General features: G+C 41.0%; 1 long non-coding RNA gene across 1 annotated transcript; it reads left to right on the top strand.

Annotated features, from left to right (window-relative positions):
* Positions 1-7680: 7680 nt before the first annotated feature.
* Positions 7681-16498, top strand: LOC144580595 (uncharacterized). The gene is made up of 3 exons (XR_013530509.1): positions 7681-7737; positions 15434-15542; positions 16223-16498. It is a non-coding gene; the product is annotated as an uncharacterized LOC144580595 (long non-coding RNA).
* Positions 16499-25159: the final 8661 nt, after the last annotated feature.

The following is a 25159-nucleotide window of genomic DNA, read 5'->3' on the forward strand; positions in this document are numbered from 1 at the left end:
CGCTTAAGCTTCTAGGTTTTCTCCCTTAAAACATTTTACGAAGTTGTGACTACTCAGTTTCAAGGGAAAATCCAATCAAAAGATTCCCCAACCCAAACATAAACACCTGGCATTTGGCGAGTGACGCCTGCTTTCCTCCTCTCTTTGAGGGAGACCGTAACTCCCCATGGCCCTTTTGCTTTCCTCAAGTGCTCAGGTGGATGCTGCAGCCCCGCCCCCTCCCCAGCCTACTCCAGTTACCTAACTTGTCTGAGACCTCTGCAGTGAGAGGTGAGCTCCTCAGCCCCAGGGCTCCCCTTCCCCTGTGGGCCTCAGCTCCAGGACCCAGACTTTCAGCTTCATACCCAGCAGGTAGCTAGCCTGCCTGCTGTGCCTGGTGTCTCAGGAGGGAAGTATTCTGTGTTGTGTTCGATGTGGGTGTCGCTGTCACTAAGGAGACTGGTTAATCTCCCAGTGCTGAAATCAGATTGGTGAGGAAGATCCGCTCTTGAGGCAACTGACCTGACTCCCGGCTTCTATCTCCAAGGTAATGAAAACGCCAAGCCGGGAAGGCAGGCTGGTGACAAGTATGGCCCCTGTGCATTCCTCGGGCGGATGGTAGGAAAAACACCAATGCATCCAGCAGGGAGGAAGTATGTATCTCCCACTGGAGTTCACTAGATTTGTCATTTTCGATTTAATTCACCTAGGTAGCAAGCCGACTCACTAGGTTTGACTGCAATTACCTTATCTTTCCTATTTTTAGTGACAGGACCAGATTATTTTAAGTGCATTTTATAGAAAACCCTTCTTTACTGAAGTATAAAGACTGTAATAAAGACAATACAATGTTTTGAAACTGTTTTAAATCCTTCACTCAGCGTTGCTTCTACAGATTTAACATGTAGGGGTTCTAATCTTACCGCTACTAATTAGAGCTTTAGTGTAATTGTGCCAACAGGGTGCTTGGCATAATAATTACTATTGAGAGATTCTGGTGGTGCGGTAGCATGCCTACATAATGCAGATATGTCTAGGATTACAGTGCAGTCACCTTTGTATGTTGACTCAAGTTGGATTTTAACCAAGTAAGGGGTTATTTTGCCTTTATAATAAAGCTTAAAAGGCATATACATATGTATGATTTAGGTATCCGTTTTTCCTCTTTGAGTCTTTTGAATATTAATTAGCAGGAACCCCAGAAGGCAACAGGGACACATTTTGCTTCAGATATCTCACAATTTGGGGCAACTCACTCTGTGAGTGGGGTTGTCCAGGCCTGTGCGGCAAAGAATCTATTTCGATGCAACGGTGCACTGCTCCTAGATCATTCCCAGGGTGAGGGTGGAATCCTGCCTCGTTGTGACAAGCAGGATACGGAAATGGGGACTCTCAGGCTGGCCAGGAGCTGGATTTGTGTAGGATGTGTTTCTTGTTTCCAAGAGGAATCTATAAAAACAGTTTCTTAATAACTCTCTAGCACTTACATCTTAGAAAACGTCAGGCGAGGTTGGGGAAATCTAAATCTACCCCAGACTAGGTAGTTTCAATGATCATTATCCCCATTCTCGGTTGTTTTCTACAAAGGGGAGGTCTAAAAAGACCTGTCCAGGTGGTTCACATGGGAGGTGTACAGATGTGTGTGTGCATATGGGAGACATGCAATCATATATACTAGTCCTTTTTCACCTAGGAAAGACCCCACATTGGGCAGGCGCCCTTGAGGCTTCCTCCAGATTTATCCAGGCCACTAGCAAAGGCCATGTTGGTTGGTTTCACTTTGAGTCACACGTCAGCTGTAGGGAGGCTCCGTGCCCAGTGGCTTCCTGCCACTGATATGCTGGGCACAGACGTGGCAGAAACTCCATGGACTGGTACTCGTACATGGTAATGCACTCACACTGGCCTGCTGTTTTGTATGTGTGTATTTTTTTTCGTGCTTTTAATTTTTGGCATACGTGAAAGAGTTTCTACAAAACTGATTTCACAGAGCAGTAAGTCACCTAAGACAGTGTCACCAGCCATTTAAAGTGCACTACCGAGGTTTTTTAATGTAATAAATACATTCGAAAGGTAGTGTATCATGGCCCGGAGCCTGGACTGTAGCTCCATTTAGCTCCGACAGCCTTGTTTTTACTGCCCCTTAGTGCCTCACTTTTAAAGTGGCAGGAAACTAATTTCTGATTACAAATCAATGGGTTAGGATGTCACCTCTGGATAGTGAATTTAGCTGTAAATCCAAGGAGTCACTCACGAGCCCAGGAAATTGGGGGTCAAGACAGAAAGGCAATTGCTTTATACAATGAAAATGGAAATACATTTGTGAATACGGCTCTTTAGAACTCTGTCTCTGGGGAAGGCCCAGGTAGCGCCAGCCTGCCACTCAGTCCTTCCTAATAGGCCCAGGTCCCAGTCGGGTGGATTTTCCAATTGCAGCCAATGTGGCTGCAAAATCTTATGCTGCCATCGAGGCAGCAGCCTTTCCCCAGGCTGAGGACTGGGTGGGATCTCTTTCTCCCTGGACTACACCTCACCTTGGCTACATCATGTTAACCAAAACTATCTATGCTCCTGTCATGTAAGATACCTTTTGATGAGGCCCCTTTTTTCTTTAAGCTTTTAAGATAATCTTAGAGAAATCATCAAGCTATAAAAAGAAATCAATGAAAACAGAAAAGGTTCCCATCACCCCGAAAAAAATCCATAACTTTTGCATTTTAATAGAGACGCTACAGGACCAGACCCGTCATTTTCTTTCTGATGTGTTCCTTTGATTTCCCGCGCTTCTCACAGGGCTCTTGACTTTCTTGAGAAAGGGATTATTGAATTGTGTGTCTCCCTCAGATGTACTTGATCACTCAAGTATCTGTACTTAAGAATGTTAGAGTCTGTTCAGCTGTTGCCTCTTTGGGAGCTCATCGGGGCTTGTCATCTTAATATTAATTGGGTTTTGTGCAGGAATCTCAAGTCCCACATTGAGTGGCTTTCAAGAGAGAAGATTATGCCCAAAGCCCGATACAAAGACAAACATATTTAGCACAACAATTATGATAATTGCAGAAACATTCTGTTATGAAATAAGCAAATCTGATTAAGAGCCCTTCTACATTAACAAATATTAATCTGATGTCTTCGGTCTAACCTGGTTTGCACATAAGAAGCTTCTTATGGTTTTATGTATTAACAGATTTGCAGAAGCTGAACATATAAAGCCTAATAGTATGAGACAGCCTAGCCAGGGTAGTAAAAAGATCTTTGCTGAACGTAATCCACTTAAATTTAAAATAGACACAGATAGGATCATAAACCTCAAATCAAAATTAAAACACACCCTGCCAATGCAACTTTTTGTATAATTCCAACCACATGGCAATTCAGAAACATATCATGGAAAGCATTATTAGTGATCTTTTCTGTTTAAAAAAAAAAGAGGTCAATATCTTTATGGTAAGCCATCACAATGAAATGGACAGTCACTCGAAACTTCCCGGACGTTCTTGACACCCACACAACCTGGTTGGATACTGGAAGCAGTAATATGCTCGCCACGCCAGAGAGTTAATTTTATTTGTAATTTTCAGCTGCTTTCAGTTTAATTGCACAATTTCCTTAATTATTAAAGTTCATTCTGCATACTTAAGTTCATTAGCCATTGTCAAATGGGCAAATTACTTTGCAATTTTAATATTTGTTGGACAAAGCTGTGTTAATAGATTTACCTCTCTGAACGCAGTTTTCCATTTTTGCTACAGTATCCACTGGTAATAGTAACCCTCCAAATCAGGAGGCAGAAACAGTATCCTTTTTTCTTCTTTTATGAATATCTCTTAGATATTAGTGATTTTAACCACATAGGTAGGCTTTTTTGTTTGTTTACTTGAGAAGGAGGACATTGGGGAGAGCAGCAGTACTAATGATAGGCTTGGAGTCTTGCATAAATACATATGAGAAAGCATATATGATGGCGAAATTTCTCAATTATGTGTGTGCAATTTGCATAGGTTTGATATAGTTATATGCACATAATGCAAACACACAGAAACACAACATGGGCTTGTGAATAATCAAAACACCAAATTTCAATCTGGTTCAAGCTATAAAAGTTTTGAGTCATTATGCTGTGTATAGTATGATGCTATACATTATACTATACACACACACACACACACACACACACACACAGATTTGTGTATTTCTGTAAGTACTTATCTAGGTATATTTTAATTTTTCCACAGCGATACATTCCATGGCATATGTGACTGCTGGCATCAGAAAGGCAACCTCTCTCTCTCTCCTTCTTCCTCTCTCTCTCTGTCTCTCTCTCACACACACAAACACACACACACTCAACATGGAGCTATTTAATGCATATGCCTGTAGACTACATTTAAATACACATCCATGCTCTTCTAAAAAAAAATGCCAGTGTCTGTTTGTTTGCCCCCTTGCAGTTATGATACACCTTTGCCCCCATTATCTCATTTGACTCATAATACACACTTGTTTCCTCCTGTGGATGCAGTTTACCACCGCATCTTCCAGGGAAAGTGATTCCTGAAATGTATGGGTACCTCTAATACGAAAACAAATGCAGCCCAATCTGCTGCTGTATCTGTCTTTGTGCACTCAGACTCCCTCCAAAATGTCTGGGTGCAGATAGGTCCAGACCTGGAGGACAGAATCCTTGCCAGCATGGCTTATCTCCCCAGTAATTAGGCTTGTGTTTCTGCTTTATTAACTCCAATACAACAGCACCCTGCCCTCTGTCACCAGGGGGACTAATAGATGATAGTCACTCTGATTTGGAAACCATACAAATTAAATGACGAAGTGAGAGGAAGTGAAGTTAAGGCAAATTGTGTCAAGATAAGGCGGTCAGTCATTTACATAGGAGTTTTTCAAATGTTAAGCAGGGAGCTTTTGATTTTTACATCTGCAGATGCAAAACTGCTAAAATAAATAAGCCCAGTTTCCTTGCTGCGTTTGTTAAACCTCAACAATATGTGAATTCCTGAATGATGTTAGGAATAATTGATTGTGGATGTTTATAACCAGGGTAATTTTCTTCTCCTGAAGTCCCCACATTTCATTGCTTTCGCTGAGAAAGATTTTCTTCTATTAAACGTGGGTGTGAAACCATGCGCTCATTTTCCCAGGAGCATTTCAACAGGTCTCTATCTTCATCACCTAAAGGGCAGATTTGCTTTCACGTTTTTAAAACTCATGTCCAACCTCTCTAGGAAAAACAATCAAACATCTTCTGGAAGATTAAAATTACCCAAGGAAAGAAAATAAAATTGAATGATGGAAAGAAAAGAAAAAGAGGCCGTCCAGCAAAGCTGATTCCCTTCAGTCAGCTGCGGGAGCTGTAACAATTTGTTTAGCAATATGATTTAACAAGAAGCATTAGCTCCGGGTATGTAGCTGCCGGATTTTGAGAAGGCTGATGAGATGTGATTATCTCCATGCAGAAATATCAGGGTGGTTAAAAGATAATTTGAAATGAGGTTAAAAATGAAGCGACACTAAGCTTCTCTCACTTGTGTCAAAACAATCGTATCTTTTCTTTTCTTTTCTTTTTTTTCTTCCTTCACTTTGATGACATTTGCTCATATTGGAGGTGGAGACATTCTGCATAGCAAACTGTAATCCTTGACTAATTTTAAATTTCATGTGGTTCTGCTTGAAAGACAGCTCTAAATTTTGATCCAAAATCAACTTCTGGATATTACAGATAGAATTTGCAGTGTTTGTAATATTTGGTGAGCCTTAAGCATCACTGTTTTTCATAGAACTAAAGTTTCATTTCACTTTGTTAACTATATCCATGGTATAAAGAGCATATATTAATAGGATAAATGACATTTGGTTAGAAAATGTCTTAAACTTTGCTTAAAAAATGAAAACAAGTGAAAGAAAAACAGAATCAAATGTTAAAAAAAATGTTAGTAAATGAATATACTCCTTCATATTATTTAATAATCTTAAATATAATTACTGAGCCAAATGAGTAAGTTTCAAAGCCTGAATTCTTACTTTGAAAAAATGTATTTTAGTGTTAGATATATATGTTCATCGTCTAAGAAAAAGAAATCTGCATAGGAATATTTACAAAATAAAGTAGTAACATAGGTGAGGAAAATTAAATATTGTCTCTATGTACATTAAGAGAAACAAGAATTGAGTCGCTTGCTGAAATCTTTTAAATAGTCCAAGACAAGATTTCAGATCTTGTTCTTTTGTATAAAAGATGTTTGGGCCATTCTGCCAGTTTTAAAAGTTTAATGAACATTTAAGTAAAGGAAGCCCAGAGTTACCCTGTACACACACAACAGAACAGCCGTGTACTCACTCCTCAGGGCTATGACTCACAGTTCAATTTGAGCAATAAATGTTTGGAAATTCTAAGACGCGACATTCACCTCCATGTGGAAGGAAAGCCCTCAACTTTCCCTTCCATCCCTGCTTTATCAATCAGTTGTGAATCAATTCTGCAGTGACTAATCGCCCCCAAAACCCCTTGCTCCGGCGTCTCCCCCGGTCTGCAGTGCTGGAGATGTTTACGCGGATGCGAGGAGATGACAATTAGTCATATTTATCCATGCTGGGTCCATTTAATCCCCAGTGTTTTTACTCATGTCAAATCCATTATCCCAAACAAAGCTTCATACATCTTGTCGGAGATGCATACAGACTTGCCTTGTTTACTTTGAGAAGACGGATTTTATGGCAACATTAAATACATACTGAACCCTAAACTAATGGAGCCACTTGGCATGGTGAAGCAATTGCACTGGAAATTCTCATCAACCTTAACCCATTGTTGTTTAACCGGGTTCTGAAAACCCAGACTTCTGGCTGTGCCTTGGATGCTCCTCACAGATCCTAAATCTTCTCCACGATTCTCCATCTATGATCATTGCACCTCCTTGTTTCCAGCAATCACATAATGCAACCCCCTTCCCCCCAGTAGCCAGAGACACTTCCCCCCGCCCCCGAATACCTGGAATCTCCTCCTGCCCGCTCTAATGCGTAATTTTTGAGCCTAGCAAAGGAACACCCCCTCCCCGCTTTGTTTATTTAGAAAGACAAAATCTTAGGTGCTCTATTTACTTACATTTCTCAGCACTCCTTTGTCTTCCAAACCATTTTAGCTCCTAATATGGAAGTTTTATGAGTTATTTTATCAGAAAATGCAGACCTTTGCTAGTTGACAAGAACACTTAGGATGAGGCTGAGTGCTTGGAAACCCCTGATTTCACCAGGAAAAAAAAAAAAAAAGTAATATGTGGCATATGTTAACATCTAGGCCTGAAAACACAGCCAGTAAGAGAGTGGCGCAGACTAAAGGAAATCACTACTTAATTCCACAAACATTTGTTACAGTCCAGGAATGGCACTAGAAACTTTGAGCCGTCTGTCTCCTTCCCAGCCCCGGCCAGGCACACGAGGGTCCATAACGTGCGGCACAGCGCCATCTGCTGGCAGGCCTGGCCCGGCCGCCCCACAAGCCCGCCGCCGGGGATGGCTCTGAAATCCACACGTGTTGGAGCCTCCACCTTCGGCCCTCAGGGCTTCTCGCTGCTAGGGAGTTCTGACTGTACTAAAAAAAGAGAGAAGGAGATTGTGCCGGAGAGAAAAAACAGTGCTGGAGAAACCGTTTCCAAAGGCTTATTTAACATGTAAACGGAGGAAGATTAATATCTCTGGAACAGTACCCAAACGTCTTGCCAAGGGCACAGGTTTTCAGCTTTAAAGGTGAAGTCGAGTTTATTTGCATGTAAAGCAAAGAGTTGTTTCTCCTCTTTTCTTTCTCTCTGTTAAACATCGTGCCCTAACCATAACCTCTTTACACTGTGTGCTTCTTTATGGAGGGGAGGTCGAGTTAATGGCAGCTGTCTGGGTGTCCAGGTTAATTCATTTCCTGGCGGCCTGCGGTGGTGGTGAGGAGGATTCAGAAGTGCTTTTGGAGACACTAAGGCTCTGTTTGCCCATCCATTCCAGGAATCAGTGGAGGGACAGCCCCTCTCAAGGGCAGAATCTGAGGATTGTGGAAATGCAATCAACACACTTATGCTTGAGTCCACACTGCTTTGAATGGGATCCCAGACTCCAGGGAACACATCTCTGATAAATTGCAAAAGACCCAAACTAAATGGACCAAAGAAGCAGTCATTATGCTTAAGGGAGGAACCTCACTGCAACACAGAATAAAGTGTTATCTGCAATTATTTTTTAAGGTTGTGCTGGACATCTCAGTATTTCCATCCCACTTCTAACTACGCTAACTGACTGCAACACTGCCTTCCAGCATCCTCTTCTCTATCTTGCTCTATCTTCCCACTCCTACTCAGTCCCGTAACAAACAGGTTGGGGTGGGTGCTGTCCATCTCTCCACATCACTTAGGGAGAAAGGGGAGGCTGGATCCATTCCTGGTTTCCACCTAAGGATGATTTGTTTAGGTCAGTCTTGTGGGGATTCTTGATTCTGGGGGCCTTGTGGCTCACAACAGGGATTAACTGCATTTGTCTTTGTTTATGGAAGGGACAAGAGATATCTTTCTTCACTAGGCTTTTTCTTAGGGCACTCAGCACAGCACTGCCTGCCGCTGAGATGGTTCAGGGGACAGAGCTCCCTAGACCCACGAAGAGGTCTGGCTCTCAGGACAGCCATGGGAGGGGCCTATGCCATCAGGAAAAGGTGTTGTTTTCTCTAAGGCTGCCTCTCAGCCTAAAGGGACTTTTCTGAAACAGTGGTCCTCTAATACCATGAGCTGTCCTTTTGCAGACTAGCAATCAGCTGCTGAGTGCTTTCAAGGGATTGCTCCTCTCTCTCTCTCTCTCTCTCTCTCTCTCTCCCCCCACCTCCTCCCCCCTACCCTTTCCCCTTCATAGACTTTTAGGAGCAAATACAGTCAGAATCATGAATTACAGAATTTGAGGCCTAGGGTTGCCAGATAAATTACAGAACACCCAGTTACATTTGAATTTCAGAAAAAAAAGGAATAGTGGTTTGATTTTAGTATAAGTATGTCCCTGATATTACATGAGGCATACTTATACTAAAAGGTATGAATTGTTTATCTGATATTCAAATGTAACTGGATGCCTCTGTGCTCTTTTTGTTTTGGTTTTTGTTCCCTCCCTTCCTTCTTTCCTTCCTTCCTTTCTTTTTTGTCCCTTCTCAACCTGGCAACTTATTAGAGACCCTCTTGTACAAATCTTTAGTCAGGAAACCAAAATTGATAGAGTCAAAGTAATTTGCCCAGTTACACAGCTCGTTGGAGGCAGAACTAAGGTCAGAAATCAGGTCTAGAAATTTAGTTGAGGCTCTCTTGATTAGCCACACTGTCTTTGCTTCCTCCAGGATAGCCAATTGGGAGCTAAGATACCACATAAGCTCACGTCATAAAACCAGTTCTTCATATAAGCAGAGTGATTCACACGTGCTTCAAAGAACCATAAAGTAAAATACCACTCATCTGGAAATGCCACTAGTTTATAATTTGTGAGGTTTCCCGGCAAAGTGAATCTTTACCTAAAGACCCTTTTCTCACTGCAGAGTCCCACAGCCTCCTTTTCTATGACCACTGTTCATGACTGTTTTTAAGGACTGTTCTACCAAGTGATTTCACACTCTCAAGCACACATTTAGATACGAGCAAAGAATGTGCCAATTAGCCTTCTCTTCCCATTAAAGCAAAAGTTCTAAAGCCATTTCGTCTTATCTGGATGAAAAGATTAATCTTAAAATATTCTAATAGGCATCATTTCAAAGACTACATTAGTTACATATCTTAAGACTGTCCAAGATTAGTGGCAAAACTGTTATTCTGTATTGTGGCCAATCTCAGGGCAAAAATGTGTCTTTGTATTTTGTCTCTGCTATAACCAAGTGTCCTTGTTCATGTTTCTTGTGATGTCTGAGCCTCACTTTCATTATTTTTAAAAGGAGGGGTTAGTTCATTCTTAAGTCCTGAAATCCATTTTGGTTCTAAAACACTAGGTTTCTAAAAGTCAGACATTCACTCTGGCAACATCATCTATTTTTTAAGTTCCAACTGGAATTCAGCAGCAAGAATTGCATCTAAGTCTTTTGTAAGTACCCACTGTGCCCAGGATGGTGCCACATGCTGCCTGTGAGCCCCAAAGCAATCTGGTCATCAAAACCAAATTATAAAACCTCACACCAAGGAAGGAAAGAAAAGATGTTAATGAAACTAGCTGTAATGCAAAGAAAGGTCAGCTTCAGCTGCAAGAACTGAAATGAAACCGTATAATTGCAAGTGGCAAAAAGGGCTCCAGGTGAGACAGGGACTGTGTTTACACCGTGCCCTTCCTTTCTGCCAGTCTTATAGTCTGAACAGCTCTTTCTGGACCAGTGAAACAAGAAGTAGCATTCTGAAGATTTGAACCTTCTAGAATTAGCTCCAAGTGCCCCAGCCTAACAACATATCTCCATGAGCATTTCACAGGCTCATTATTACTGGCGAGGGAAGGTTGCAGTCACGGGCAACAGAAAGAAGGAATGTTCTGGCAAATGATAGCAAAATCTTCTTTTGCCTGGGAACTCTCTTTCCCACTTGGACTTTGGATTTTTACAATGAATGTAAAAGAGCAGTAAATGAGGCCAGGTATAGATAGAAAAGTGAGGTGTCCCTCTTTTCCTTCCTTTTTCTTCCTCTTTTGACTTTTTTAAAAAAAGTCAAAAATTGACCTTAAAATTGTTCCTGCAGAGAAACTATTCAAGGGGGAGACTCAGCCCAGAGCCAAGATGCTGGAGAAGCACAGGCTGCCTTTGTTGGTGGCCTCAAGCCAGGAGAAGCTTTTGTGTCTCTTGGGTGTGGTTCCCACCAAGGAGACCAGACACCTGTTCACAGTAATGACAGAACTGTGCCTCCCAAAGACTAATGAATGAATTCTTTCAAAAATAAGATCCTCATGTACTCTGTCTATTTCATGAATGGAACCAGTTTAAGAAACCTTACTCTGAAGTGCTATGCAAATTGTTTTCACTGAAATGTTTTCTTGAGGCTCTACTCCATCTTTGGGACATACCTGGGGGTTTCTCTCTCGAGTACATGCTGCAATTTTGCAAGCTCCTTTTCTAGGATGGAGATGTACTCTCAGGACTCTATTGGCCAAATCTAGACATAACCAAAATCCCAGGCCCAGCATGCTGAGGAGGGTGTTGACTATTGAATGACTGAATAATTAAGATCTATCTTGAGGAAAAGGTAGTGACTTCGCAGCTCGATCAGGCAAACTTAGGGCTGTGTCCGTTTCTTACAGATTAGAAAATTCCCACATTTGTTGCTAATAACTAATAACTTATGAGGGCTTACTATATGCAAGGTATCTTTTGTCCAATCCTCATTGGCAAGTACTGTAATCACAATTTCATGGATGAGTGAACTAAGGCTTGAAAGGTTTAGAAACTTGAGTAACATCACCTTGCTATTAACTAGCAGAGGCAGAACTAGAAACTAAGTCTCATTGACTCTGTAATAGTCAACCTTCTCAATGGCTTCAGACAATAATAGGTAACTTTTCAAGGCTGTGGTCAGCTATGATTGCATCACTGCATTCCAGCCTGGGTGACAGAACAAGACCTCATTTCTAAAAAGCAATAATAATAATAGGTAACTGTAATTGAGCACCTACTAAGCTCCAGGCACTATTGTGAGCACTTTATGCATATTATTGCAATAAACCTTCACAATGACCTTGTGAGACAAGTACTACTATTAAGCCCATTTTATGGATGAGGAATGTGAAGGACAGAGATTAAGCAAAGAGCTGGTGACTTTAGTTACCCACCCATATTGGCCCTCTGGGTCAATGGAGGCTGTTGCCTCTCGTCATCAAATGTACAATAAAGCCTCATGCAAAATGCAAAGAAAAATTGAATTAGAAAACAACAAACATATGGCAAAACCTATCCCTTCTCTTCCCACATCCCAACTGGACAGCTGCGTGTACCTTCTTCAGTCGTTTTTAAATTTCCCAACAGAGTTTCTCTTCTACTCTTCTTCTTTATATAAAAATAAGACTTGAGGTGGGAGGCAATGTATGCCTCTAAAGTACCCATGCTTCTCTTGTTCTTCATGGCCGTAGAGAATCAAGTCAGTTCTCTAACAATTGCACAATCTCTCTAACTCTTTTCTTCTCTCCTTCTGCCTTCTCCCTGTTTACAAACACACACACACACACACACACACACACACACACACACTTTCCTCCTTTGATTTCAAAATTTTGAAATGCAGTTTCTATTAATAGAACCTTCTGTTGATTCATTAGCTAAGTACCAGCACACCAGTTTAGGATAGAGATGCTCTGAGACCATCTATTGCTGTGAGGCTGGGGTCTGGGCTCCTGGCCCAGGCACTAACCCACAGGCCGGCCAGCCCAGTAGCTGCCTGATGAGAGCGCAACTGTAAGGAAGCCAGCAGGTTTATTTCTCTCAGTAAATCTATTCTGATTAATGTAAACACTGTATAATACTCCACCTGTAGGTGCTATAATTAAGGTGCATGGGGACCACAATCAGCACAGTGACAGGCAGAAGGAAAATTATTGACCTCCCACGGATTTTTCAAGTCAGCACATTTAGTACTGTGAAAATCACCTAGTCATTAGCAGAGGGATATTTTTTTAAAAATTCAAATGAAAGAAGTCTGCTCATATTACATTTATTTGTTTAATAGCCTCCTTGTCCCTCTTTTTTAAGGACTTAAGTTGAAATTCTCCCCCACTCCATCAGAGCCTCTTCAGACTAAGGGGCACCAGTCTTGGTAGGTGGTAAAAGTTTTCCATCCCAGATTTGGAGGAGCAAATGGTTTCTCTACGGGAGACTGCCACCCAAGCCCAATGCAGAGGGTCCTAGCACAAGGTCACCAAGAAAGCATCCTTCTCTTGTGTTTATAGAGCCAGGTTGACCATCAGTGTGCCTTACCGGGCTCCCATGTTGCCTAAGAGCTCACACCTTGGGGCCAAACTAAGCTCCATGGACGCCTATATGGGAGGAAGGTTGATAGCTGTAGTTGGTGGCTCTGCTTTCTGTCTTCAGCATGGTAGGTGTCAGCATGCAGCCCTAGGAGGTAGACAGGCCCCTTGCCTCTCCCTGTCATTGGATAGGTTTTGTTTCAGCTCACAGCCCGCTTGCTGAAGTCAATACTCAAGCAGTCAAAACAGCCAGCTTGATATATTTTGATTGATCAGGCTCCTTAATTTAACCAAGGACCTAAATTGTGGAGAAGTCTGAGATCTTAGCTACTAAAATGGTTAGGAGAGAAATGGACAGAATATTCTAACTTCAAGATGCAATTCCAAAGACATCATCATTTAAACACATTTTGGGTTTCACAGATACCTCAAAGAATGTGTATCTATGTAGCTATCTATCTATCTATCTAACTATCTGTCTATCTATATCTATCTATCTAGCTAGCTGCAACTTGATCTTTAAAGTCAATCAGATCAATTATACACAGATAGACAAGCAGTTGCTTAACATAGCTACTCATGATCTGAAAAGAAATGAATCCTATTTGAGAGATAAGCCACACTGACATTTTCTACATTACAGACCATGGAGTTTTCATTCATTCATTCATTCATTTTACAAATACTATTGAGAATACAAGATCTGCATTGCTTGGAGCTAGGAGACAAGAAATGCAAAAATGAATAAACTTAAGCTCCTGTTACAAAATAATTAGACACAGCATATGGAGAAGACCACATTGCTGATCAGGAGGCTCTCTGGGAAAAATCCACACACCCCATTCATTACTCTGAAGAACTCTAGTCAACATTTAGTTTTTACAGAGGCAAGGCCCCTCTTCTAACAAAGGACACCATTTTAAAAGAAAGGAAGAGTCACCTGATTGTGTGCTAATGGCACCCCCTAGACTGATGATATTGACCAACTGGCTTTTAGGTCCTGCAGCAACAGGAGACTCACCTGTTCCTGTGCTCTCTTTCCTCTATATGAGTCAGGCCACTTCTCTAACAACCAACGGACTATTCCTTTTATAAAAATTGTTGAAATGAGTGCTACCTTCCTGCCACATCTATTTGCTTCTACTTCCTGCTTTTTCATCTCTAAGTGATTTGCTTTTTTTTCACTTTCTTCTCCTGGCACACACAATCTTTTCTTTTTTCTCTCTCTCTCTCTTTTTTTTTTTTTTTTTTTTTTTTTTGAGACAAGGTTTTGCTCTGTCACCTAGGCTGGAGTGCAGTGGCGTAATTGCGGCTCACTGAAGCCTTGACCTTCCTAGGCTCAGGTGATCCTCTCACTTCAGCTTCCCAAGTAGCTGAGACCACAGGTACCTTCCACAATGCTGGGCTAATTTTCCTGTTTTTTGTAGGGATGGGGGTCTCATTAGGTTGTCCAGGCTTGTCTCAAACTCCTGGGTTCAAACAATCCTCCTACCTTGTCCTCCCAAATTGCTGGGATTAGAGGGTTGAGCCACCTCGCTTGGCCCCCTATCACAATCTGTAGGTTCAGCCATTTCCCATGTCTCCTGGCCCCACTCTAAGTCCCCCAGAGCAGTAACCTGGTTCACAGACATATTTTGGGTTTCATGCACTCTCGAACTTCCTTCCTCTTCTGATGTTTGACTCTGTCCCAGATGTGAGGATTGCACGGTAATACAGTAAAATTCTATGAATGTGCTGGCTTCTGGGATGCGAGGGGCTTGGAGCTCCTGAGTTCTAAGCCCTGGCCCAAAGTTGGCCACGGCGCTCATTTTCAAAGGCAATCACAAGACGAATATCAAAGAATGTGCACAATGCACATTGGGAAACCTGTCAGAACATTGTTGGGAAAATAAAGTGAATCAATAGAATGTCAAGAGACTCAAATGGAAAAAATATTGAATATTCATTTTCTCAGTTTCACAGGGGTAGGGATTTACTAGGACGGAGGCAGCTGGTGGGATTTTCGGCTTTCCTTGAAATGGTTCAAATAATTTTTGTGCTGTGCATTGGATTAGTATTCAATTAACTCCTTTAAAATTATAATGTGCAACTTCAACAAACTTGTTAACGAGTCTACAGCACAATTAGAGCAGTTAATAGCCACCAGGTACAACAAATGAATCTTGTATTTCTGTAAACAGAGAACATCTGAAACAAATTCAGCCATGGTGTTTCCTATTTGCATACCTATTCTACTTTCAAAACCAGCGATACCTGTAAACACCAGAGAAAAATTACAGAAGGGTCCTTTCCTCCCATATATTTATCAAAGAAAATCTGATGTCAAAACCTGGTAGAGATTGTTTCTTTTCAATGTGTCTGGTCCGAAGCCTGGAAATCTGATAGGCTAACACAACCAGCTCTTAGTGGAGAAACCTAATAGGTGCAGTTTGTTACTTGAGTTACAAACCCATCGCTGTGGTTGCCAAAATGTTTTCAACATAAGCTCTCTCTTGCGCTGGAATAGGCTGTTTCAATTTAAGAAAACCAAAGATGATCCTGTGAACACTGTATCAGACATCATTACTGGACTGAAAAAAGGATCACTTGATGGACAGGTCTGGCATTTTGTTCAGGTACATTTCACACAGTCAGACACTCACCCTCACCCAGAGAAACAGAGCAAAGAGAAACATCCATACTAGGGCTGGAAATTCCAGGAGAGGACCAAGAAGCCATCTGTCCTGTTGAATGTAAAAAACGATTTGAAGAGAATGCGACAGGCTTACATTATGATGATAGAATCAGGAATGTAACCTTTTGGACATTTCTGAGTTTTCTTAAACTGAATAAAATGCAATGTAAGAGCTTTTAGCATTTGGTTTAATGCTAACCCATATCTCTTGGCTGAAGAATTTTGCATTTGCATTGGATTTATTCTAAAATAACTGTGAAAAATCGATTTTAAAACTAAAGGTTGTATTCTCAATCATTTTATTCCCAGCAGTACTATTTATAATTTTTATAGATTTTTACCACGGGATATAACGATATCGTATGTGATGCATCTTTATTCCTGCCTTATAAGGTTTTCACCCCTTTTACAAATAAACGAACTTACCCACTCTCTTCTCCACACACATCCACACAATGATGAAAGTATCATGTTCCGATTTAAATACATTCACTACTTGGGATAGTTTGTGGAAGAAATGCTACAGCTCTTTTCCACGAGGCTGTAAAACTTTCTCACCATTCTTAAATAACAGCCGAAATAATAAAATCTAAAAAAAGTACAATTTAATTTTTTTTTAAGAACTATTTCTTCTCTGGCCTTAGAAGATTTGTTTTCAAAGCGATGGTAAAATCATTGATGTATGTCTTTTCAAGTCAAAAGAAAAAAAAAAAAAAGACTCCTAAATGCCAAACATTTGCTCTTTGGAGCATAGCAAGAAGAAAGGGAGAGGACCAGACGGCCACATCCTAAGAACAGAGTATTGTCCAGGTAGCTGTCGCCCAAAATGGGATCTCTTTCCAGGTCTTTCTGTTAACATTTTCCTTTCCTAAGTAAAACTTAATTTTCTTTCACAAATCTTTCCAGTGTCTGTCTGCTACTTCCTCATGCCTTGCTATAAGAAAGTTCGTAAAAAGGAAGAAATCTAAAGCTAGAACAATTCTATATTCACAGTTTCTCTGACATTAAAAAGTATTCAAGAGAAAAAAAAATCTTTTTTTCTTAATTTAAAGAAACATCTGTCCAATATGGATGATTCTGAAGAACGACCCCCTTTGTCCAGAGCCACAGAAAGGTAATTTAATTACACTCATCGTCACACCCTCCCCAAATTAGACTACAAATGAATCGTGATTTCTCATGATTTTTTCACTTCATTAAATAATTTTAGAGTTTAGGAGGAAGAAAAGATGCATAAGAATAATCAAGAATGCTTGGAAAAGAGGAAGAAAAGGGAGAATTTCTCCTGATACAGCCGTGCTGGGAAGGGAAGAATGTGATCCCTCTAAATGATAGGGAAGCGGGGCAGGGAAATGCTGGGTAGAGAGAGGCGTGGTCTCCGGCCAGGGCTCCACCCTCACAGACCTAGGTGAAGACAGGCACTACTACCTTCCGCCCGAATGTTGCATTTTCCAAGACTACGCGGGCCTGCCATGCGCCCATTCTGGGCCCATAAAAACCCAACACCGTAGCAGGCAGATAGGCCAGCGGCGTGACGTCATGAGGAACACGTGGGTAGAAGAAGGTGCAAACAGCTGGTCTTGGAGAACACACCGCGGAATGACGCAGAGTTTAGCCTGAGCAGTCCAGTCAGGCCACCAAAAGGCCTGACTCCAGGGGAAAACCATCTCGCTTATTGCTCCTCATCTGCTAAGAGCTACTTCTACTCAATAAAACCTTGCGCTCATTCTCCAAGCCCATGTGTGATACGATCCCGGGATAGAGAAAGCCCTCTGTCCTACAGGGAGGGGAGCACCACATACTGGGGTCTGTTGCTGGGAGGGATGTCTATGGGAGGGACAACAGGGGGTGGGAAGGTTGGAGAGGGATAACAGGGGGAGAAATGCTAGATATAGGTGACGGGGGTGGGAGGGTGGAGGCAGCAAACCACCTTGCCATGTATGTACCTATGCAATAATCCTGCATGGTCTGCACATGTACCCCAGAATCTAAAGCACAGTTAAAAAAAAAAAAAAAAGCCCTCTGTCCTTGTGTTAAACAAGGGGGTCTAATTGAGCTGGTTTAGACAAGCTGCCTATAGATGGTAAATCACAAGAGCACCCTGTAACAACCTTCCCCCCACCCCACTGGTGCTTTGGCTGTAAACGTTCATCCCTAGACACTGCTGTGGGGTCAGAGCCCCACAGCTGCCCGTCTGTATGCTCCCCTAGAGGTGTGAGGACTGGGGCACAGAAGAAACGAGCCATACTCCTGTCTCATGCCCTGCAAGGCGGACAAAGGAACGTTTCCAAATTCACTACCACCATTAGAATATCTTATAAAGTCAGCTAGGCATGATGGCTCACACCTGTAATCCCAGCCCTTTGGGAGGCTGAGGCCAGCGGGTCACTTGAGTCCAGGAGCTCGAGGCCAGGAGTTCGAGGCCAGTCTGGTCAACATGGTGAAATCTCATCTCTACTAAAAATATAGAAATTAGCCAGACATGGTGGTGCATGCCTGTAGTCCCAGCTACTCTGGAGGCTGAGGCAGGAGAATTGTTTGAACCCAGAAGGTGGAGATTGCAGTGAGGTCGCCCTGTTGCACTCTAGCCTGGGCGACAGAGTGAGACCATCTTATAGTGATGTGGCATAGGATTAATGAAACAGAACAGAAGTCTTAGAAATATTCCCAAGTAAACATAAGCAGTTTGTGTATAATAAAACTGGCATTTAAAATAAAAGGAAGATGTAGTGTATTATTCAATATTTTGGTATTGTGGCAACTGCCTATTCATTTAGGGGAGGACAGAAAAGGTAGTCTCTGAGCCATACAACTGAAAGAATAAATTTGAGGTTTAGCAATAAGTATTAAAAGGAAACTCTTATATAGATATAAGTATTGAAACCATAATAAAATTTTAGATGTAATATACACGTAAAAAAGGAAATAATTATTTTCTAAGAATATGGTGGTGGATATTTACACAATATCGAATTGGGGAGGCAGGAGACCTAAGGCAATAATCATAAAAGAAATGAATTCAGTTTACTACAGAAATACTAAAAATGCCTGCCCATGAAAACATACCAAAAATTATGACTAAGAAGAAAGGACAAAGTGGGTAACATATTTAAATATACACATATATACATATGTGTGTATATATACATATATATATATATACACACACGCATATACAATATGGTCAATACAGAAAAAGTTTTCATAACTTTACAAGACAAAGATAAACACAATTTACAAAAGAAAAATAACACAGTGACAAATAATTCACCTACCTGTATTAGGGTTCTCGTAGAGGGAACGTATTAAATGTTGTGTAAAGTGGAGCGTATTAAATGTTAACTTACACCATCACAAGGTCCCACAATAGGCTGTCTGCAAGCTGAGGAGCAAGGAGAGTCAGCCCAAGTCCCAAAACTTAAGAACTTGGGAGTCCGGATGTTCAAGGGCAGGAAGCATCCAGCACGGGAGAAAGCTGTAGCCTGGGAGGCGAGACCTGTCTCCCTTTTCAAGTTTTTCTGCCTGCTTTATATTCACTGACAGCTGATTAGATGGTGCCCACCAGATTAAGGGTGGATCTGCCTTCCCAGCCCACTGACTCAAATGTTAATCTGTTGCAATACACTCACAGACACACCCAGGATCAATACCTTGTGTCCTTCAATCCAATCAAGTTGACCCTCAGTATTAACCATCATTCTAGCCAAATGGCATTGAAAGATTTTAAATACTCAGCAATAGGATGTGGAAGAATGGGAATTCTCACACACTGCTGATTAAAATATAAATAGAACTTTTTACAGACAATGGCTTAGATTATTAGTCCAGCAATGTCACTTCTAGAAGTTTTTGCTAAGGAAATAACCAGGGATATAAATAAGATTTAACTATAAAGATGTCTGTGAACTGTTGTTTGCAATATTCAAAATATTTAAAAATAATATTCTGTGTATATAAGAACAGAAGACTGAGCAATATTTAAAATGTTTCTGCAGAAAATAATATTTAATAAGTATTGTCATATTTTGCCAAATGAAGAAGCAAAATAAAAATGTTACTAAAGATAGTCATTGTAATTGATTCTATTTATTCTTTTTGCTTCTCTCCAACATTTTCTATATTAAAAAAAATCGTGTGTGTGTGTGTGTGTGTGTGTGTGTGTGTGTGTCCCCATCCCCTACCCTGGGTTCTCTTTATTTCTTTTATTTCTTTCATTTAAGAGGTGTAGAGGATCAGTTTCCTTCTCTTCCAAGTACCTGGTGAACATCATCTGAGTTATAATTTCACAGAAGCAGATTCTTCCTTTGTTTTTCTTTGCTGTTGTTCTTGGTTGATTTCAGAGATGACTCAGAGTCTAGACATTTCTTTTCTGCCTTTTTAACTTTTTTCATTAACGTTTTAAGAAATTGCTGAAGTTCCTTAATTATGGCTCACTGTAGTCCTGATTTCCTGGATTCAAGTGATCCTCTCAACTCAGCCTCTGGAGAAACACTCACTACCGTGCCTGGCTAATTTTTAATTTTTATTTTTTTGGAGACAGGATCTCACTATGTTGCCCAGGCTGGTCTTGAACTCTTGGCTTCAAGCGATCCTACAGCCTGAGGTGATACAGAGTTGCCTGAAGCAGAAACTTGCCCTCAGCCCTGCAACATCTTTTAGTAATGACCCAACTTAAAGCAAAAGTGGGATGTGTGTCTATTTTCTGGTCTTTTTTCTATGACTGTATACATATTTTAATGATTCAATTCATTACAGTATGTATGGGCATATTTTGTAAGGCAAAATGCAATTGCTTGCATGTAACTTTACGAATGCTAGAAACAGCCTTTACATTGCAGCTCTACTTTCTTCTGGGCTAAACAAGAGAGAAAATCAGAGATGGATAAATATAAAATAACTTTTTTTTCCCCTGCACATAACTGAATTTTCCAAACGTCTCTTTTCTCTTATCAAGTAAATTGAAATATTTATTTTTTGATAAGATTAATTGATTGATAATCAAGAGTTGTGACTCTCAAACTATAAGAATTCAAATTCTTGTAATTTCCGGCAGACAATATAAATGAGAGATGTGGACTGCAGAGATGTGGACTGCATCTCAGAGATAGTAGGGAGTGATGGCACTAGCTCTGGGTCATGTATTTGTTGAGGAAATGAAGTCTGGATTCCTAGGATTCTAAGTTTTAGAGAGAAACCTGAAATTTCACTATGTTATATAAAATACTCAATTTCATATGTTGGCAACTAATTTAAAAATTGAACAAATAGGCTGGGCGTGGTAGCTCACGCCTGTAATCCCAGCACTTTGGGAGGCTGAGGCAGGCGGATCACGAGGTCAAGAGATCAAGACCATCCTGGTCAACGTGGTGAAACCCCGTCTCTACTAAAAATACAAAAAATTAGCTGGGCATGGTGGTGCGTGCCTGTAATCCCAGCTACTCGGGAGGCTGAGGCAGGAGAATTGCCTGAACCCAGGAGGTGGAGGTTGCGGTGAGCCGAGATCGTGCCATTGCACTCCAGCCTGGGTAACAAGAGCGAAACTCCCTCTAAAAAAAAAAAAAAAAAAATTGAACAAATATAACTTTTATAATAAAGGAAAAATTATTTTTAAAATACATGATAAATAAATTAAGTTATAAAGTTTTAAAATGTAGAAAATAACCAAACTTATTCTGAGCTTTTGTGGATAATGTTACTACCAACTAGCTGGAAATACTTTTTTTTTTTGAGAGAAGGTCTTGCTCTGTTGCCAGGCTAACTTGCAGTGGCACGATCATAGCTCACTGCAGCCTTAAACTCCTGGGCTCAAGTGTTCCTCCCCACCCAAACTCCAGAGCAGCTGGGACTATAGGCACACACCACCATGCCTGGCTAATTTTTAAGTTTTTGTTTTCTTTTGTTTTGTTTTAGAGACAGGGTTTTTCTATGTTGCCCAGGCTGGTCTCGAACTCCTGGTTTCCAGTAAGTCTCCACCTTGGCCTCCCAAAGTGCTGGGATTATAGGTGTGAGTCACCACACCCCATCTGGGGAGAAATTTTGAGTTTAATCCGCATGATCGGGGACCTCAATTGCTGTCCACCGCAGAACTCCACAAAACAAATATCACCCTTCTCCACATCTCTCTGACCTCAAGACTTCAGTGCATCCTAATGAGGTGACTTTGGCAGGGGAAGCTTCTATATAAAACAAAAACACAAATCAATATTTGAATCCTTGTTATGAGCCAAGCATGATGCGGGGCACATTATTTTCTGTAATACATTATTTTCCTTAAACCCCATAAAAAGCCTATACCTGGGTACTATTATAATTGCCACTTTATAGCTACAGAAACTGAGGCTTATCGATGGTAAACAATGTATATAGTAGCAAGAACTTTCTTTTTTTGGAATACAAATCTTGTGTTCTAACTATCACACACATTGTTAGGAGGGATTCCTAACCCAATGCCTTTCCATTCATTCTTTATCTTTGTGTCTGCAACTTTTTCCAGAAAGGCTCTAAAGAAGCCCACCTTTCCGCATGAAAGCACCTTCCATGCTGATATTATGCCTCACTTTCTGGAGGAAGTGTGGTGTGATGGCACCTCAGAATGGGACCCAGGCACACCTCCATTCAAATCTCACTCCTTGCACTTAGGAGAGTTGGAATGAATTATTTCACTTTTCAAAAGTCCAGTTTCTTAATGTATAAAATAGGAAAAATGCAACCTACTTCTGAGGCTGAGGATGAGGCTGAGGATGAGATAGGGGCCTCCTGTGAATTGAAGGCTTAAGAAATGCTAGTCGTTTATCTTCCCCTTAAGAAAACGTTATTACACATTGGTTATGTCACTCTACCATTGTCTTAAGAGATCTATGAATAGATCTAAATATACCTTTAGGAAAAAGATACATTGTGGGGGGTAGAGAGGAGAAAGATTAAGGGATTTGGTGGTCACATCTCCTGGAGGTCTTCTCTACCAGGCTGAGATCATCTACAGCCCAACCGTGTACACTTGCATCATCTACTGTCCTTTGAAAGCTTAGTGATAATGATCCCACTAAAGCTCCTACTAAGTGCATTAAGAGTATGAACTCATTACCACCACGACACCCCAAGAAAAATAACTACTGTGTTTATTAAGGTAGGAAAGTTGTTCCAGAAGAAGGTGAAAGTCATTCACTGGAAAATAAAATTATCTCCAGTCCCACATCAGTCTAACAACTGTATATCTACACAATTTATTTCCTGAATTGATTTCAGGAGAGCCATAAAACTTGTGAGACCAACAACTTCTATACGCATATGCTCATCTGTATTTTTTGAGGAGATGGTTGATTTTCTGAAATTCTCAAGGGAGTCTATTTGCCTCAAACATGTAAGACCCATTAGGCTAGAAGCTTACTATCCAAGTCATACATGCTGACATCAAGAAAGACACAATTAGATAGTGGTGTGTTGATATGGAATTTAGGAGAGTGTGGTCATGGATAAGGTTGTATGTGTGATTTGTGGGCAGAAGTGAGTTTTATGCACCCAAAGAAATGTATGAATCTTTCCTGAGGAAGGTTTATTTTGAAGGCTTAGTCATCTTTTTTTTTTGTTCTTCCCTTGAGACAAGGTCTTGCTCTGCTGCCCAGGCTAAAGTGCTACAGTGTAATAATGGCTCACTGTAGCCTCCATCTCCTGGGCTCAAATGATCCTACTATCTCAACTTCTTGAGTAGCTGGTACTACAAGTGTACACCACCACGCCCAACTAATTTTTGTAGAGATGGGGTTTTGCCTTATTTTTCAGGCTGTTCTCAAACTCCTAGGCTCACCTGATCTGCTCTCCTCAGCCTCCCAAGGTGCTGGGATTACAGGCATGAGCCAGCACACCCAGCTGAGACCTTAGTCTTAAAGAAAATAAGACCTCCCTTCTTGAATTATAAGTGTTTCCTGCATTGTCTCTGCAACATTAAATGACCATACATTCCCATCCAAGAGAAGGAAATAACCCACTACCTAATTGAAACTGTTTCAGTGATGCATCCATTTTTCTATTTAACACTCCTTTCTCTCACTTTCACTTTTCATTTCTTGCCTGGGTTCACACGGCCCATTCCTTGTCTTTTTTAATAACCGGCCAAATTATTACTATTAGTAATTTGGGGAGGGGGAAAAGAAACACAAATAAGGGAAATGGGTTTCCATGGCAACCACAGCCAGGTGAGATCATTTTGAATATCCTTTCTGGGACTATTTCATTAGCACTCTCCTGAGAACCTGAATCACCATTAACCCATTTATGGACTAAGTATTCTTCTGCAGAAGGCTCTCGGGCTGCTCATTCATCATTTGGGATGTCAGTTTACTGTTTTTAGAGGGCATTTGGATTTTGTGACCAGAAGCAACTGGCATCTATACATGTGTCTCCTGCTGAGAGTGTGTCCTGTGATTCTCCAGCATCCTTCCAGAGTTTCTTGGATGAAGACAAATGAAAACTCATATTTTTAAGGAAGAACTAAATTAATACTTTAAAAAGCAGAATCCTCATAATGACAGTTCTACTGAGGCTAAACTCCATTCTCTTTGGAGGGGAGGAGACAAAGGAGCAAGTTTAGTCAAAAGTGACAGGTAATGCCATGGTAGCAAACAGTCCCTGTAATGGTTAATTTTATGGGTAGACTATGGTGCTCACTTGTTTGGTCAAACTCAAGTTCTGTAATGTAGGTGGGCTCCATCCAATCAATTGAAGGCCTTAAAAGAAAAGATAGAGGTCTCATAATAAGGAAAGAATTCTGCATCTAGATTGCCTTTAGACTCAAGACTGAAGTACTCACATCTGCTGGAATTTCTAGCCTGCTGGCCTGCCCTACAAATTTCAGACTGCCAGCCCCCATATTTGCATGTGTCAATTCCTCAAAATAAATCTCTCTCTCTGTTCATATATATATGTTACATATGTATGTATGTATATATACACACACACACACACATACGTACGTAGGTTTCTGTTTCTCTGGGAATCCTGACTAATATAGACCCTAAAGCTCATTGGCATAACTCAACCAACCAAAGTTTATTTCTCCTTCATGTTACATGCCCAGTGTAATTTAGCAGGGTACTCCAGTCATATTAATCTTACTGATCATTCAGGAGTCACAGCAAAAGGACGCTCCATTTCAACCTGTGCTCCCATGATCACAGTAGCAGGGGGAAAGGGTCACGGTAAATCACACAGTGGCTCTTAAAGCTTGCATCCGGAAGTGATACTTGCAAATTTCACTTGTGTTTCATTGGTCAGAGCAAAAGTCTCATGGCTATCCTAATTTCAAAGGAGGCAAGAAGGTGCAATCTTGCCAAGTGCCTGGAAGAAGGAAATAGAGAAATATTTGGTGAACAGCCTAATGACTACCAATCATAGGTAGACATGACTGATGCCTTTTGTTCCACTGATGTGTTCCACTGTTTAGGAAATGTGAACCAAGAAGTTCAAGCAATCACTTTGATCCTGTTGACTGTGTGATTTTTAGAAAGTGACTTAAAGTACCTGGGCGTCAGTTTCCCCATCTGTTCCATGGTGGGAGTAGAA

This window comes from Callithrix jacchus, chromosome 20 (genome assembly GCF_049354715.1).
Source record: "Callithrix jacchus isolate 240 chromosome 20, calJac240_pri, whole genome shotgun sequence".
NCBI lineage: Eukaryota > Metazoa > Chordata > Mammalia > Primates > Cebidae > Callithrix > Callithrix jacchus.